Source organism: Echinops telfairi, unplaced genomic scaffold (genome assembly GCF_000313985.2).
Source record: "Echinops telfairi isolate 266 unplaced genomic scaffold, ASM31398v2 ScPeMD7_7420;HRSCAF=8458, whole genome shotgun sequence".
NCBI classification, from domain to species: Eukaryota; Metazoa; Chordata; class Mammalia; order Afrosoricida; family Tenrecidae; genus Echinops; species Echinops telfairi.
This window is the reverse complement of record NW_022111320.1, coordinates 22,911,920-22,928,821: the sequence shown is the minus strand read 5'-3', so window position 1 is coordinate 22,928,821 and position 16,902 is coordinate 22,911,920.

Below are 16,902 nucleotides of genomic sequence, written 5' to 3'. Positions count from 1 at the left end.
AGAAAACATCCCAACCCAGTGCTGCCCAAGCCACAAGTCCAACATTAACCCATATATCCGACATCAATCCACAAAGTCCTCCTCCATCTCACAAAATAGACACAATGATCCGACTGCAGGAGGAAAGCTGAGTCAGTGAGTGTGTAAGCATCTCAGCACTGGCAGGGGTTCCACATGGCTGCTCCAGCATGCAGGGCTGCATCACGGTAGGTCCATGTGGCTTCTCCCCAGGGATGTCTTGCAGGAAGTGAGCCTTGCCAGTTGAAGCAGACCACTGGCTAAGACAGCTGCACTCTGGTCAGACCATCAGAAAGCAAGAAACCCAAGAACTCAAAAGGTGAGGCTCACTGAGCCATTTATCTCTCCACCCTTCAATTAACCCCACATGTGTTTATCGGCCAGGTTGACACAATAAACTAACTACCTCATCATGTATCTTTTCAATGTTCTTTGAAATTGGGGAACAAAAAGAAATTTGAAGTGGTAATATCAGTGGTGTATGGAGTATAGCATAAAGTTTTCATGAAATTCTCATAGGACAGTTTTTTATTAGCCCTTATTAGCATGTAGATTATCCTGATGGGGGAACAAATTCTTAGTGAACCCTTCCTGGTCTTTCCCTCATCAATGCAGTTTTCAATTTTCTGTGTCCTTTGAGAAAATCTATCTAGAATCCCACCTTTGAATTCTCCAAAAGTGTCACCATAGTCTTCAGAGTCGACCCCTCTGATGTGAAATGAAGCAGTCCAGCACAGCCCTGCACTGAGAAACCACTCTTTTGATCATGTCTTTATTGTGCAGGCACCCTAATGTGGAGGAGACCCATCTATTACTGAGAAAGCTTGTCTGCAAAGGCGTGTGTAAACATGCTGCATTTGCACGACATCTGTGCATATGGAATTCTAGTATCAATACTTTTTTACCTACCCTTGTAAAGCAGCCGCCTTCCCACTTTCACTCTTCCTTTTCCTACTCTTTTTGCCCTCCTCTCTGTCCCTTCCTACTTGTTTGTTTGTTTAGTTTTGGGGCCAAATGCTGCCCTTTTAAAAGCCTTTTATGAGTAGTTATTCTGTGAAGCATTTTCTGCATAAGTACTATTGTTCATTTCATAAGTCTGTTGGTTGACTGAAAGACGATCTCTAGGAAAGGGCTCAGCAAATGAAGTGACCTGAAGCTCTGGCCTGCCATGGCATTAAGGTCGACTTTAGCTTGAGGGGGAAGCTCTTCCCAAGTTAAGGTAAATATTTCTTTATTGAAGATATCCACAAAACAGCACCCCCCACTGCCATTGATTCAGAACGACAAAATGCAGTACATTCAGAGTCAAAGTGATCCTTATGAGGGGTTCCGAGAGTGAAATCTTCACTCATTTCTCTCAAAAAAGGCAGCATTTCTCTCAAAAAAGGTGGCTTGGGACCATCAATTTGTTGGTTAGCAGCCCGACACTTAATCCACATGACTAGGACTTCTTCCTTAAGTCAAAATCCTTATAGTTATGCCTCAGCTATTACTCACTTAGATTTATTGCACTTCACAGATATGAATTAAAAATTTTTAAAAACAATTTCAAGGTTAGTGGCAACTAACAATTGAACATGTCTTACAATGTCATTTTTGCAATACTTATGCTCACTCTGTATTTCTGTTATATTTTAAAATTTTCATAATGCTATTGCCTAATCAATTGACATACAGCATAATCATGATTTTCTATGCACTGAAAAACTAAAATAAATTTATGTGACTTGATAGTTTGCAATATTCATTTCATTATGGTGGTCTGCAATTGAACTCACAATGTCCCAAAGCAATGCTTTTATTTGATTTGGAGAAGATAATTCACAAAGTGTACAATTTGTGTATGCCCTTGACAATGATTTAGACTTTCCCAATGGCCATAATGGCTGTCTACTGCTTGATCTTTGATCGCTCTAGTTCTCTATGACACAAATTGGCACACATAAAGATTCCTTTGAAATGTGCCCATATTTACACTACAATAATTACACCTATCTTCATAACTGTAATTGATTGTAATTGATAACCAAAGGAGGTCAGACATCTTCCCCAGCATTTCTACCAAGGCTAGAATGCCCAACCTTCTCTATTAATAAAGGCTGAAAAGTGAGCTTAGTAACTCTCATCGGTTGGATAAAAGAATTGTGAGATATTTTGGTAGGCTGGTCGGGAGAAGCAGAGATGAAAGGAAAGGCTTGAGATTCCTCAAGACGTTCATAACAGGAGCAAAGTTAGCATCAAAGTTGCGTGTGGCTAAGAAAGATATCACGCTATCTCCTCCAAATTCTCTGCATTTGTCTAACCTAGTTCATGTTGACCTTCTGTGGATTACAACCTAAGACTTCTGACTCATCCAGCGACAAAGGAAGAAAGGAAGACTTATTTGCAATGGGAGGAAGAATGCATTTTTCTCATGCATTTAAATATTACATTAATAACTTGACTGGTCTTGTGTCCTTGGGAAGGTTTCGGGATCCCCAAATGTCAGATTAATTTTGATTGAAGAAAAATGGGAATAGGAGTTCATGCTTCATGTAAAGATGAACCCATCACAATGGATGGCCTTTGGAAGATTGATTCCCTTCCCTTTCTTATATATATATTTTCCTCCAAAACAGATTAGAGCAAAAAAGAAAAATGACAAATTAAGCAAAACATGTTTATGATAGAGGACAAGTGGAAATAACGATGTTATATCTATTGTTTGTTGGTTTTAAAGGATAGATATTTTTTCCCTTGGAAGTTGACAAGCATCTATTAGTATGTTCCCAATGATAATGATATTGTTTACTTAAAATTAAATGTCACTGAGTACAAGTTCCAATGAAAGAGAAAAATATTATCTTTAGATAAGTAGAAGTCAATGAAACTATTTGCTAAATGAACCGGCAGTAAGCAATGGAAGAAAATGTCCCAGGAAAAATATAAATATCTGTAAGGCTTCAGAAATGGAAAATTCCAAGGTTGTCGCAAACGGTCATGGATGAAAATATTTTTCACAGTTCGTTTTCAGGTTTGTGCAGCAATTTCTCAGATTAGCATTTTTTGTGTGCTAATAATGACTTGCAGAATGACTTTGTGTATTTAACTTAATCTCTCTGTGCCTCCCTGCCCTTCATCCACAGATCAGAGATAGAAACATTGGACACCGCTCTCCCTCACGGGGGATGCTGAGATTAATTAGCTGGCGGAGCAACATGTTTGGCAGACTAGGCTGTGTGAAAGATGGGGGGGAAGAAGCTCCAGCAGGCACCTGGCTTAGAAGCCACCGAGATGAAACAATTGATTATGATGTGCAACGAAGTACTAGAATTGGAACAGAGTAATTTTAAATCCCTTGTATGATTCTCATTTTGTAAGAGAGTAGGGACATACTGGCGGTCCTTCGGGAGAACAGGACATTATTTAACTGGTGGCTGCTAGACACAGAAATCATGACAATGGCAGGTATGTCAATGTGCATCAGCAATACTCTTTGCAGTGTCTACCTTCCTTTCTCATGAAAAGCCAGCAAGCAACAAAAACATAAAAACACTACCAAAGAGTTTATTCCTACGCATGGAGACCCTATAGAACAGAGCGGACCTGCTCCTCAGTGGTTCGGAGACTATAAATCGTTATGGAGAAGATGGCACCATCTCTCTTCAGTGTTCAATTTAGCCACCAGGAGCCCTGGTTATTAAGCATGCTAGGGAATTAAAGTCTGAATTTTCTTACAGAGTGTGCATGCTTTGTCCTAACGAATGGCAGTGAATGCCAGAGGAGGCCCTTGACACTCCACAGTCCCCAGTGACGTTATCACCTCCTCACGCTGCTTCCACACCGAAGTCCGACAGCCCCGGGAACCCCCAGGATTGAGTGTGAATAGCACTTCCTCTTCACACTGTCCGCCTCGCTATTTTTATCTCTAAATTTCAGTTTTTGGTGTGTGTTTTCATATGACTTCTTTCGATTTCTCTTCCTTTGTTGCACTTTACTTTTCAAAGTATATTGTTGTTTGGGGCTACTGAGTCAGTTTCAACTCAGTAGAAACTCATGGCCGACTAGAACTGTCCCACGGGGTTTTTCAGGCTGTAATCTCTATGGGAGCAGATTACCAGCTCCTTCTACCAAGACTCCATGAGTTCAAACTATCAACCTCTCAGTTGCCAAGTGTTTAAACTATTGTTTTGCCACTATAAAATCACTGCATTTCATAAATCTCTAAGGAGGAAAATATTCGTAAATCTTTGGTCCCGTTTCGGTTTGAGGGAGGCTGAGGTGCAGAAGTGTTCCACAGTCTTGCAGGGCACACTCGGGATACCAGGACTATAGCCCCGATGCACGAGAGTGACATAAACCTCAATGTCGTTCACTGATTCAGCGTCTTGACAACAACACCATCAACAAACAAAACCAGTTTCAGGCTAAACATTGGGTTGAACATGTATTCAAAATCCATGCACCTTATCCATTCATCTATCCATATAGCTAATTGACAAAGAATATTTTTCTGAACTTCTCAAAGACTCCCAAATCCCCACTGTTACAGAAGCTGCAACTTGGTATTAGGAGAAACCTTGTTGGAAAGACATTTGCCATGGAGTGGATTCTGACTCCTGTGCCTCACTTGTGCCAAAGCGAAACAGACCACCATCAAGTGTTCAATGGCAGATTTGGGGGCAGTTGTTCACCCGGGTTTTCTGCCATCGTACCTCTGAATAGATTCAAATAGTCAACGTTTGTTTAGTAGATGAGGGTGTTAACCATTTGCACCACCCAAGAACTTCCTTTGATGGATACTATGAAAGAAATAAAAAACAAACCCTATTCTAAGGTAGTATATTCCATAGTCATGAGAGACATATAAACATACATACATGGAGGAACATTAAAAAAAAAAAAGCAGGATTTGATGACGTAGAACTTAGGCTCTGACATTATATAGGTGCTCAAATATGGTTAAATTCATCTCTCTGATATTTTAGGAATATTGTGGTGGAGTAGAATATTTTGAGCAACAACCAAATAAAATAGGATAAAGAGCACTAGTCCTTTAGTTTTCTAAACTTTCCCAGTCTGCTTATTTTTTCTTTATTATTTATTTTGTATTTGTTTATAACATCTGAAGTTTATCATTTTGAAAGAATAGTTCCCCAAACCTGTTTTCCTTAGATGTCATAAGAAATAAACATTTATTATCTCAACTAATTTTATGTGGGTCAGAAATTCAAGAGTGACTTAGGTAAATTATTCTGGTCCAGAATCTCTCATGAGATGTTCATCAGGCTGCCATCATTTAAAAGTTAGATTGGGGTTGAGAGATAGGTTCTCAAGGTGGCTTAGTCCCACGTCAGACAAACTAATACTGATTGTTTCCAGAAGACCTGGACCAGGCTCTTTGCCACCTGGACCTCTCCATAAGGTGCTCTAGTATATTCACACATGGCAGCTGTCTGTCCCCAAATGACTGACCCAATAGAAAACAATGGGCTCAGCTGCTACGTCTGATATTCATCATCTCCACAGTAGTCTACTGGTTACCCAGCTCCGCCTTGTTCAGTGCTGGAGGGAACTACGCAAAAGTATCAATATCAGGAGACTGGCTGTCACACCAGAGACTAATATTCTCCATTCCTGAGATATCAAGTTTAAATCATGGGCTAGATGGAAATAAGGCTAAAAGCTTTATCAGGGAAGACTTTGCATGCTATATTAAGAAAACTTGCTTAATCTGGTTAGTTTGTGGGTCTCAAACTTCAGAATGTGAAAGAAATGACAAAATAATAAGAATTTATAAATTATCAAGGGTTCATGAGGGAGCGGGGAGCAGGGAGGGAGGGGAAAAATGAGCTGATACCAAGGGCTCAAGTAGAAAGCAAATCTTTGAGAATGATGATGGCAACAAATGTACAAATATGCTTCATACAATGGATATAGATATGGATTGTGATAAGAGTTGTATGAGCCCCCAATAAAATGATAAAAAACACACACAAACAGACAAACAAACACAAATTCGTCATTGGAATCTCTATGGAACACCAAACTACTCTCACACCCATGCAGTGTCACAAGTCAGAACTCATGAGAAGGCAACTGGCGTTAAGCTTGTTGGTAAGGCAAGGAGTGAAGTGATATGGTTGGATTTTAATTTAATTTTCTGATGATACTGTGTTTTAAAATGTGAATCCCTTTTAATGATTATTACTCAGTTGTTCTTTGCTCATTAACTCTCTCTGCCTCTCTTTCTCACTGTATCTATTTATGATGGCTTCATAAAAAATTAAAAGTTGTTTGATTTTTTTTCAGAAGAATTGGAAATAACTTCTATTTCTGTAATTGAAATGATTTTGCTATTTGGGTTTAATACCATCTTAAGTCACTAAGCACTCAAGAAGTACCCAGAAGACATGCTCAAGACAGGGATTCGTGTGGTTTGTTGAAGAACATTGCTACCGAGAAAAGGAAAGAAAACAACAGCAATCCAAAAAGACACCTGTAAAAGAGGATGCAAAAAAAGTATGTCAACAGGAAAGAGGAAAGAGCTGCATGATGTTAGAGTCAAGTCCATCCGGTCACTGGGGGCTCTAAAAAGTGGTCTGCAAATTAGCATCACTTAGCATCACCGAGGAGTTTGCTAGGAATGTAAACTCTCAAGTTTAGAGAATTCAAGTCACAAGTGAATTAGATGCATACAGAGTTATCCAACATAAATTACCATGAAGAGTTATCCCATTTCATGGCAAGGGACCTGGTAATTTTATTCACATACCAATAGATTATTGGATCTCACCTCCTGGTAGAGATCCTGCTCTAGAGGTCTATTGTCCGGAGGGGGAGAGCAGCCCTGATTTGTGTTCTTGTGTTAGCAGCAACCCTCAAAGCGAGCACCTCTGGATTAAAGAGGCTTTGTGTTCAAGACCAACACCAGCTACAATCGCACGCCCTTTGTTAAACATACCATTTTACATTTTTTAAAAAGTTCTGAAGTTTCTGAATACATTGTAAGTATCCCAAGATGATATTTACAGACAACATTATCTGTAAGATGGCATTTATCAGTTCCTTGGTAGTGCCCACTCCTTACACATAAATGTTGTATGTAAGTAATTCTATATGTAGATATGTGCACATGGGAGAAAGATGAGGTTTACTCCTGTAAAGGGTTATAGTCTCAGAAACCCACTGGGGCAATTCTACTGTGTTCTATAGTGTCGCTATAAGTTGGAATTGACTGGATAGCAGTGAGTGAATATGTAGACCTATATACTAGTTATATATAATTAATTACATGTACATATAAACTATATCTGGTTACACATACATACATGGATATATGTAAAAATGCGTATATAATTTACATACATGCCATAAAATTCAATTCAATCATTTTCATTATAAGACTTAGTCATTTTTAGCATTTTCACCGTATTCACAAGGTTGTGAAGCTGTCACTAAGAGTATTCCTGGATCATATGGTAACTTTTATTTTTAATATAGGGAACAGCTGTCAAACTGTCTCCTAAAGTGTTTCCAAAACCATCAATTTATGATGGTTTTGATTTCTCTGAATCTACATCAAAGTTTGTTTTTGTCCATTGTTTGAGATACTATACAGTGCATAACAAGTGACATCTCATTGTGTTTTTGGTTTGCATTTGTTTAATGAATAAAATGCTGAGAAACTTTTCATGAATTTATTGTTCATATTTATATATTTTAGTGAAATTTTTATCCAAATATTGTGGCCATTCATATTGGATTATAATTTGATTATTGAGGTATTAAAGTTCTATTGATAGTACAGATATGTATCATCAATATTTAATTCACAAAAATGTTTCCTCATTCTCGTGTCTTTTCACTTTCTTGATGATGTCTTTTGAAACACATTTATTTTATTTTATTTTTCACTTTAACAGACATGTATTTTCTCACAGTTTAGGAAGTTAGAAGCCTGGATTCAAAGTTCCAGCTCTGCTGGCTCGAGGGAGGGGCTGTCTCTTCAGTTTCTGCTTCCTTCTCCCTCGGCGATGTCCTTGCATCTCAGCCTCTCCCTGAACCCCAACTCACCTCTCTTTAATATCCCCAAAGAGATGGACTCAGATACAGGCAATGCTAATTCTGCAGAAGCAACATAATAAAAACAACTCATTCCGAAATGGGATTATGGACACAGGCAGTTTAGGATTCCCAACTAACACATATTCTATGGCAATGTCATTCAATCCATAGCATTAGCCAATAAAGTAAAGCTTGGCTTGAGAATTAAAAGTCATAGGAAACCTAACATTTTAGAATTTTGATTTAGTTTAATTTGCTTTTTGTTGATGGTGCTTTTAGTCTTATATCTAAGAAAACATTGTCTAATCAGAGATTACAACAATTTGCATGTCTTTGCTTCTAATAGTTGATCATTTCAGCTTATGATCAGGTTTCATTAATTTTTGTTATTTGAAATTGGGGTCCAACTTTATTTGTCTGCATGTGGATATCTAATTATCACAACGACCTTATAAATGAATCTCTTTAGATAAATGACATGCATTCCAAAGATACTGTCACACTTCTGAAACGTTCCTGAGACAGTCAATGAAATAATGAGTATCTTTTCACTTTGTCTTCTCATACATGGTTCAGTATATGCATATACATATGCACATACATACATTGAATATAACATACAAAGGAAAAGAATGCTTTTCATATATGTCACTGAGTAGTAGGGTTTAGAGTTACATATGGCCTCCTAATTTTTATAATTAAATATAATACAAATTATATTGGGTAAGTTTTATAATCTAGCTTATGCCACTATCCCACCCAGGAATTAGGAACAAACATTTTTTATTACGGTTACATGAATAACCAGTGCAAGGAAAGCTGCTAAATCTGCTGGCCTCAGTTTGCCAGATCATATTTCTATTGCCCTTTTTGCTAATAGAATCAAATAATCAGAATTAAATTTTGTGGAATATACCCCACAAAACCAAACAAAATTCAAGCTTCATAATTAAACACTGAAAATGAAAAATGATTTATCTTGCAGTCTTTTTAAAACTTACTATATTGCAAAAGCTAACAAGGCGAGCAAAGAAAATATTGAATAAGAGGATAGAATTTTAAAGATCGGATTAAGGAAAACATTATTAAAGGCATTGAAAGAATCAATAAGTACTAGTAATCTATTTTCAAATTATGCACAGTGACATGGCCAAAGGTAGATGATTGTAAATGATTAATGAATAGAAATGAACAACAACAACAAAAGGTTGATTATTTAGGAAAACTGTAAATCTTGATAGTGAGTCTGAAGAATAGTCTTCTCCATGATATCTATATTTTTTGTTGATGAGACACTTTGTTTCCCGCTACACATATATGAACACACACACACACACACACACACACACCATTTTGCCTATCTTCACTTTGGTTTGGGTCATAATTATATCCTGGAAGATTTTGTCTTCTAATCACAGAAGGAAGCAAGGTATTTTCACCAGGAAGCAGAGTTTTCTAGTAGCAGGTAGAGCAAATGCATTGGAACTGGGGAGAAAGAGTATTGTAACTATGTTAAAAAAATTGTAGGATTACTTATGGAAGAAAGATCAGGTCCTTTATTTGGACCATCAGGAAATCATTCCCAGTGGATAAAGCACCAGTGAAGACTGATTGAGGAAGAACCATCTGACAAACATGATGGAATGATGGTACATATATCGCTAGATTCGCGGAACTCTTCAATTTTGCAAGCGCTTACTTTCTACTTTCTAGAGTCTAAATAGGGATCAAATGACAGATGGAAGATTGAAAAAGAGCTTTTCTTTGACTACTGCAGATCACAACAAATTAGTAAGACATGAAATCTAATTAGCAGATCTTGATGAGTATTTTTTAAAGACTATATTAAATTTATAGTTTTTCTCAGTTATTCATGCTTATTGTAGAAAATATGTGAATTCAGTTAAACTAAATGAAAAAAATACTATAGGGACAATACAAAAGAGATAAAATCTTAGTATTTTACTTCATTGAATACTTTTTCTTAGTATATATACATTTAAAATATACATTTTGATATGCATATACATGCATGTGTATGTGTAAATAGTATGGTACATGCAGTTGTATACAATGGTATATGAAAACATATAATTTCAATTTTTCTTTATAACTATTGTAAGGTATATACTATTATGACCACTTTACAGATTTGGACTCTAATTTCTAATTCGGAGGTTTAGAAGGTTTAATGAATTAATCAAGATCATACAGCTGGGGTATGAGCTGTTAGTTCCGTCCATATTTGAGCCACTGGCTATAATGCTAGAGGTCTTCATAATCTATACAGCTAGTCCCTGGTTTGAAAAAGGAGATCCATTCTGAAGCGTGTCTTTAAGTTGAACTTGAAGATAAGTAGGAATGAGTGCACATAGTTCTTTTTTAACTTCAATTTGGTCAAGAAAAGGCCCAAAGTCTTTTAAAAAATGCGCACTGGGAGAAGGTGATCGTGAGGAAGAATTTATTAAGAGTATGCCTGTTACAAATGTATCAAACTGAAGGCCAACATGTATAACATTAAAGGGCAAGTAGGAGTTGTTCATAGCTTAGACATTCATAACTCAGGTTCTTACTGTACTTTATTGTCATCCTAGACCATGATACATATAACATTTGTATTTAAGATTAGCTAGCATGGATCATCAATTACATTCAACTCATTTTCAATACTTTGGTATCTAGGCTGAACTTTTGTGCTGAAACCTCCACCACTTGGAAATCAAAATGTCTTACAATAACTCAGTACAATTTTATGGGTCTCTGTATTTTTAAAAAGTTCAATTTCTAATTAAGAAAATTTTACCTTTTTGGTATATGTTGCAGAGTTTGACAAATGTAAACAGATGCATGACTCTCAGCACAGTCACAGTATAAAATAATTCTGTTACCCATCCACTCCCAAATTCCATGCAGTCCCTGTCATCATCGTTCTCTCTGTGAATTGAAGAATGTCATATAGAGGACATTACTCAAAAATATTCTGTTGATGATATTTTATTTTGTCCTCTGATTTCTTTTACATAGGATTTCAGAATCATCACAATATCTTGAATTATCAGTATTTTTAACTTTATTATTAAGTCGTATTCGATTATACATATCTTCCACAGCTTATGAATTCCCTGATTGAATAGCATCTGGGAAGTTTACAATGTTGTTGTGTTACAACCAAAATAAATATATACAAAGGGCACTATACACATGGAGATTGTTGGATTCCACGTTAAGAGGATGATAAACTTTAAAAACAATAAAGCTGATGAACTCATCCATACTAGCCGAACCATTTGTACCACTCCAGCAATATCTGAGAGTTTTCATCGACCTGTATTCTTACCACCACTAGCATGCATGTGTGTGTGTTTTCTTTGTCTTTCAGCCATACAGCTATCTATACTAATAATGATGCTTTATTCAGGCTCTATTGTGAATTTCCCTAATGACTAATGGAGATAAGATTGAAATTGTCAGGATTTCATTTTGTTTATATTCACAATCAATGCTCAAGGAAGCAACAGTTAAGAAACCAAATGACATATTTCATTGGGCAAATCTGCTGTGCAAGACCTCTTGAAAATGCTTAAGACCATGGATCTTACTTTGAGGACTAAGGTGACACTGATGCAAGACTGAAATTTTCAATAATATACGTAATAGTGAAAACTGAACAAAGGAGAAGGAAGACCACAGAGGAACTGATCCACTTGAATCATGACATTGGTGAAGAATAGTGAATATACCATTCCATGGACTTTTAGAACACATAAATCTGTCCTAGAGTAAGTTCTGCCAACATTTTCCTTGCAAGGAAGGATTATTAGATTCTGTCTTCTGCATTTTGGACATGTTTCAGGAAAGACCAGTCTGGAAAAGCACATTATATTTGGTAAATATATGCAACAATTAAACAGATGGACTTTGGGAAATCTACTTCAATCTTACCTCAGTTCAAGAATGGTTTGTTCTAATAATGCAGCACTGTATGATACTCACCTTCCTGACATGATCACTGAAGACAAAATGGATACATAAGCAAATGTGGTGAAGAAAGCTGATGGTGCCCGTCTATTAAAAGCTATGTGATCTGTGGTCTTAAAAGATTGTAGTTAAACAAGCAGCCATCTAGCAGAGAAGCAACAACACCCACAGGGAAGAAGCACACCAATGTGTGTGATCATGAGGTTTCAATGGGAAGAGGTATCCGATGTTCAAAAACAAGCAAAAAATGATGTGAAGGGGCACGGATGTAATGGAGATCCCAAACCTACCTGTAAGATAATTGGACAGTCCCTCACAGAAGGGCCACATGGAAGGGACGATAAATCCAGGATGCAGTGTGGCACTGATGAACCACCTAATTATCCTACAGTTCTCTAATATTTCCTCCCTTTACGGTTATGTATTTTGTTTCGCCTCATTAAACATACTAGATTTGAGTGTGTTAATTAGATTTGCATATGTTAATTTGTGCATTTAAGATCATTCAGTGCATGAGTGTCAAGATAGATAACCCTTAAGAAACATTAACAGGAGCAATGGTTCTGTGAGGTTCTGGGAATAGAGATGGGGCAGGGGAGGGCAGAATGGGGAGTATGTGAATGGATAGTTAGGATTATGTAAGATATGGTAAAACAAATAAATAAATATGGTGCTTGAGGGATCTAGTACGTGAGGAAGGGGACAAAGGGGAGCTGATATCAAGGAGTTCAAGAAGAAAAAATAGTTTTGAAACATATTGTGGTAGCAATTGTATAATACAGCTTGATGCGACTGAAGGGTGGAATGTTATGCTATCTGTAAAGAGCTCTGAATTAATCATTTATAATATGCATAATGAAAAAAAAAATATATATATATATAAAAGATAAAGGATTTTTTTCCCTTGAGGGGGAAAAATACCTTCAGTTAAATGGAATGACCCAGTAGCTGCAACTGTAGGCTCAAATGACAATTGTGAAGATGGTGCTGAACTGGGTAGTGTTTCGTACTGCTGTACCTTGATAGGGCCGACATGCTTCTTAATGGACTCCATGTCATCTGACAATGACAGCAGCAACTGGTGGTGGGGAATGTCTTTTCCACATCTCATCATATAGCTGCTTTGGTGAAGTGTATGTTCACATGTTTTACTCATTTGTAAAAATGTGTTCTGTTTTATTATTATTGTGTTTGAGATATTTGTTAAAGACGGTTTCATTCAGATATGTTTGACTTCGATAAAATCTCCTACTCATCTTCAACTGGATTTCAATATTCTGATAGTGAAATTTCAAAGAAATAATAGTTTATTTTTCTATTTTGAATAACAATATTATGCTATTGATTAAAAAAAGTGAAATACATTACTGAAAGAGTCCAATTAGACTTTAGATATATGTGTATATATAACTTTTACTTTTAAAAGACTTCAAAAATACTGTAGGAATACTAGGAATATCCCATATATTTTTCCTAGCTTCTTCTAATGTAAAGATCTTGCATGTTCAATGATCAAAATAAGGAAATTAGCATAGGTAACAACTAACTGTTTTATTTGGATTGAATCAGTTTTTAAGATTCTTTTCCTGTGTTGGTATCCCACATTATATTCAGTTGTCAATGTTTGATATTGTCTCATGATCTCACTGTCTTTCATAACTTTGACACTTTATATAATTACTGTACATTTATTATGTAGGATGCCACTCAATTATAATTCAGGAATTTTTTTTCCTACTAATTAGGTCAAGACATTGCCACGGAAGTAATACACCTTTTTCAGTGCACCTTTTTAGGCTAAAATTATACTATTGCTATTATAACAATCCCAATTACTGGTAAAGCTAAACCTATTACTTGGTGAAGGTCAATTTACTATTTATAAATTGTTCCACTGTGAATTTACTATTTTCCTTTTTTGCAATTATTTGGGTTTACTAAATCACAGTTTATTGTACTTAGTATTTTTTGAATCTGCAGTAATTCAAATGTCCTAACATGTATAATAACTTCCTTAGGAAAATATTTAAATTTAGGACTGTCCAATCATCCATCCAACATATATCTCTAGAAATTTCATAGAAGTTTCTCCAAATATGAGGACATAAATCACATCCATTACTTGTTGACACTGGGAGAAATACATTTCAGTGTACTGCAGCAGCATCATGAGCTGTGTTGCAATAGCAACCTGATTTTACACCCTAGTTATGCACAGTATTTCTCAAGTAACTGAATCATTTTGCTATTCAGTTTTCCCATGATTGATGCAGTTTTGAAATATCTACCCATGAGGGTCATTATAAGGACTAAGTCAGTTCTTGCAGATTAAAGTGCCCGGCCTTGATGAATGGTTAATAACTGCTTGTCATGCCATCATCGTCATGAGCATCAGTGCCATTATTATTAAGATTAATTACTGGCTACCATGTATCTGCCTCTGTCTCTTGTCTGGGAATTCTGTTCCTTCTTTGTAAAACAGGTTTAACAGATGTGGTGCAGCTCCACTCCGACATTCCTGCAAGTGCTTTGCTAAGACTTGAATTTGTTATCTAGGATACTGGCCATGATGGAGGGAAAGACAAGAATCCACTTCACTCACAAATGTTTCATAGCGCAGTCTCAGAGAGGACAATTTCCTCCCCCTGACAGTTTTAGTATTACAGCTTTCATCTCAACAGGCAGAATAAATCTAACCTTCATAAGAAGAGCTCTAGATAGGTCACAAGTGAAACAGTAACTTCTGACACAGGAAACACTGATATTCTGAATGTAATCTTACGTTTGTTTTTTGCCTGAGAAAACCAGCTAAATAAATTCAATTTCTGTATCATAAAAATGTTAGTCACCTGTTAATTGTATTAACAGGATGCAACCCCTATTTCCATCCTCCGCATCATGTTCGCTCTCTTATTTGCTTTGTCTGGCAGGCATTTGGGCTATGGAAGAAGCTTCCCACAGTATTCTGTACATCCGTAGCCATACAACTTCTGCATAAGGCTACAAACATGTTGGTGTGTGAATTAAGATTTCACATAAAATATTCGAGGATAATTCTTATTTTTGAAATGCTAAAGTGAATCTTACATTATGAAAACTATTTTTTTAAAATAAAAGTAATTCCTAACAACAACCTTAAGTGCTTGCATCCTTAATTCTATTTTGGGGACATAATCCTAGAATTAAAATTTATGACTTTAAAGAGATGTGATATTTAGACAGGCATTATCATGGTTATATGTTTAATTATTGAGCATTGGATTGTGTCTACCTGGGTCTGAATCCTGCCTCCTCTAATTAAAAGTTGTGTGACTTGGAAAAATTATTGAGATTCTTTGTGCTTCATTTAGTCAAAAGATATGCATTGAGCTCTGCCTACAGACTCCACAGCATTCTAAGTGCTATGTATCACAGCATTTAGCAAAAGATAGAAAAACCACCCCAAATAATATTTACATATTAGTGGGAGACATCAGTAAACAAACAAAATATATAGCAGAGGGTGAAATTTATTATGAAGAAAAATAAAGCAGAGGAAAGAGTAAGGATGGTAAAGATGGGCCTGCTATTTTATAGGAGCAGACAAGGCAAACAGTGAAAAGAAGGTGAATAAATAAGGGAGCAGGTCCTGCTGAAATTTTAAGGGCAAATTTTGAGGCACAACTGTTAAAATATTTGATGATCTTCGAAGTAAGAAGCTATGTGAGTGAGAGAATGCTAGCAGAGGTGCTGGAGAGAAGCACAAACCATGTACATACTGTGAAGACTTCAGATTTTACACAAAGTGTAAAGAGAAGGATTTGGAGATGTTTGGATATGAGATTGATAGAATCTGATTTAAATTTGGAAAGGAGCATTTTGCTACATATATGAGTAATAGAATGCCAGTACTAAAGGAATTGATAAATTTGAATAAGATGATGGTTGGACGTGGTTAATGTTGTTGCAAGATCAACCACTGATTTATTGTAGATATTTTCTCCAAAAACATTAGTGGCAATTATACATGCAGACCTGACCAGGTAGAATACGCAGGAATGAACTTGACTACGTCTATCGAAAAGGTAAATAGAGAAGCTCAATATCTAGAGTCAGAACAAGGCCAAGGGTTGAGTGTGAAACAGACAATCAATTGTTCATCTGCAAGTTAAACTTAAGGTGAAGCAAAAACTAAAGCGAATCCATGGACCCAAAGCACTGCCCTGAGAATATCCAAACTGAATTTAGACACCATCTAAAAAGCGACCAGTAATTACCAGACAAGATGTGGGATGACATCAATGACATTATACATAAACTAAGCAAAAGGTTATTAAAGACAAACAAAACAATCCCCAAATTTACATCCAAAAGAAAGCAACTATTTAATGCACAATCCTAGGCAGTAGAAATGCATGCTGTACCTCTTTAGGGGTGGAATATTACTTTATCGTATTTTTGTGTGAGTGTATGTGTGCACATGAACACAGAGGGGAACTTCAAAATATATGCCCACTGTCATGGAGTCAGTTCAAATCTATAGCCCCTGTATAGGAGAGAATAAAGCTACTCACCAGGGTCTCCAAGGCTGTAAAGTTTCCAAGGTTGCAAATCTTTAAGGAAACAGACAGTCTAATCTTTTTCCCACTGAGCAGTTGGTGAATCAAATCATAGAACTTTTGGTTGGCACATCAGCACTTAAATGACTACCACTGGGGCTGGCAAGACAGAATTCCAAAAGTTTGATGAAAATTTGAATGAGACAAATGTGACTTTTTCACGAACCTTTTAATTCTCTTCATGCATATGTATATATTATTACTGTATATACTCGAGTATAAGCCAACCCAAATATCAGCTGAGGCACCTAATTTTACCACA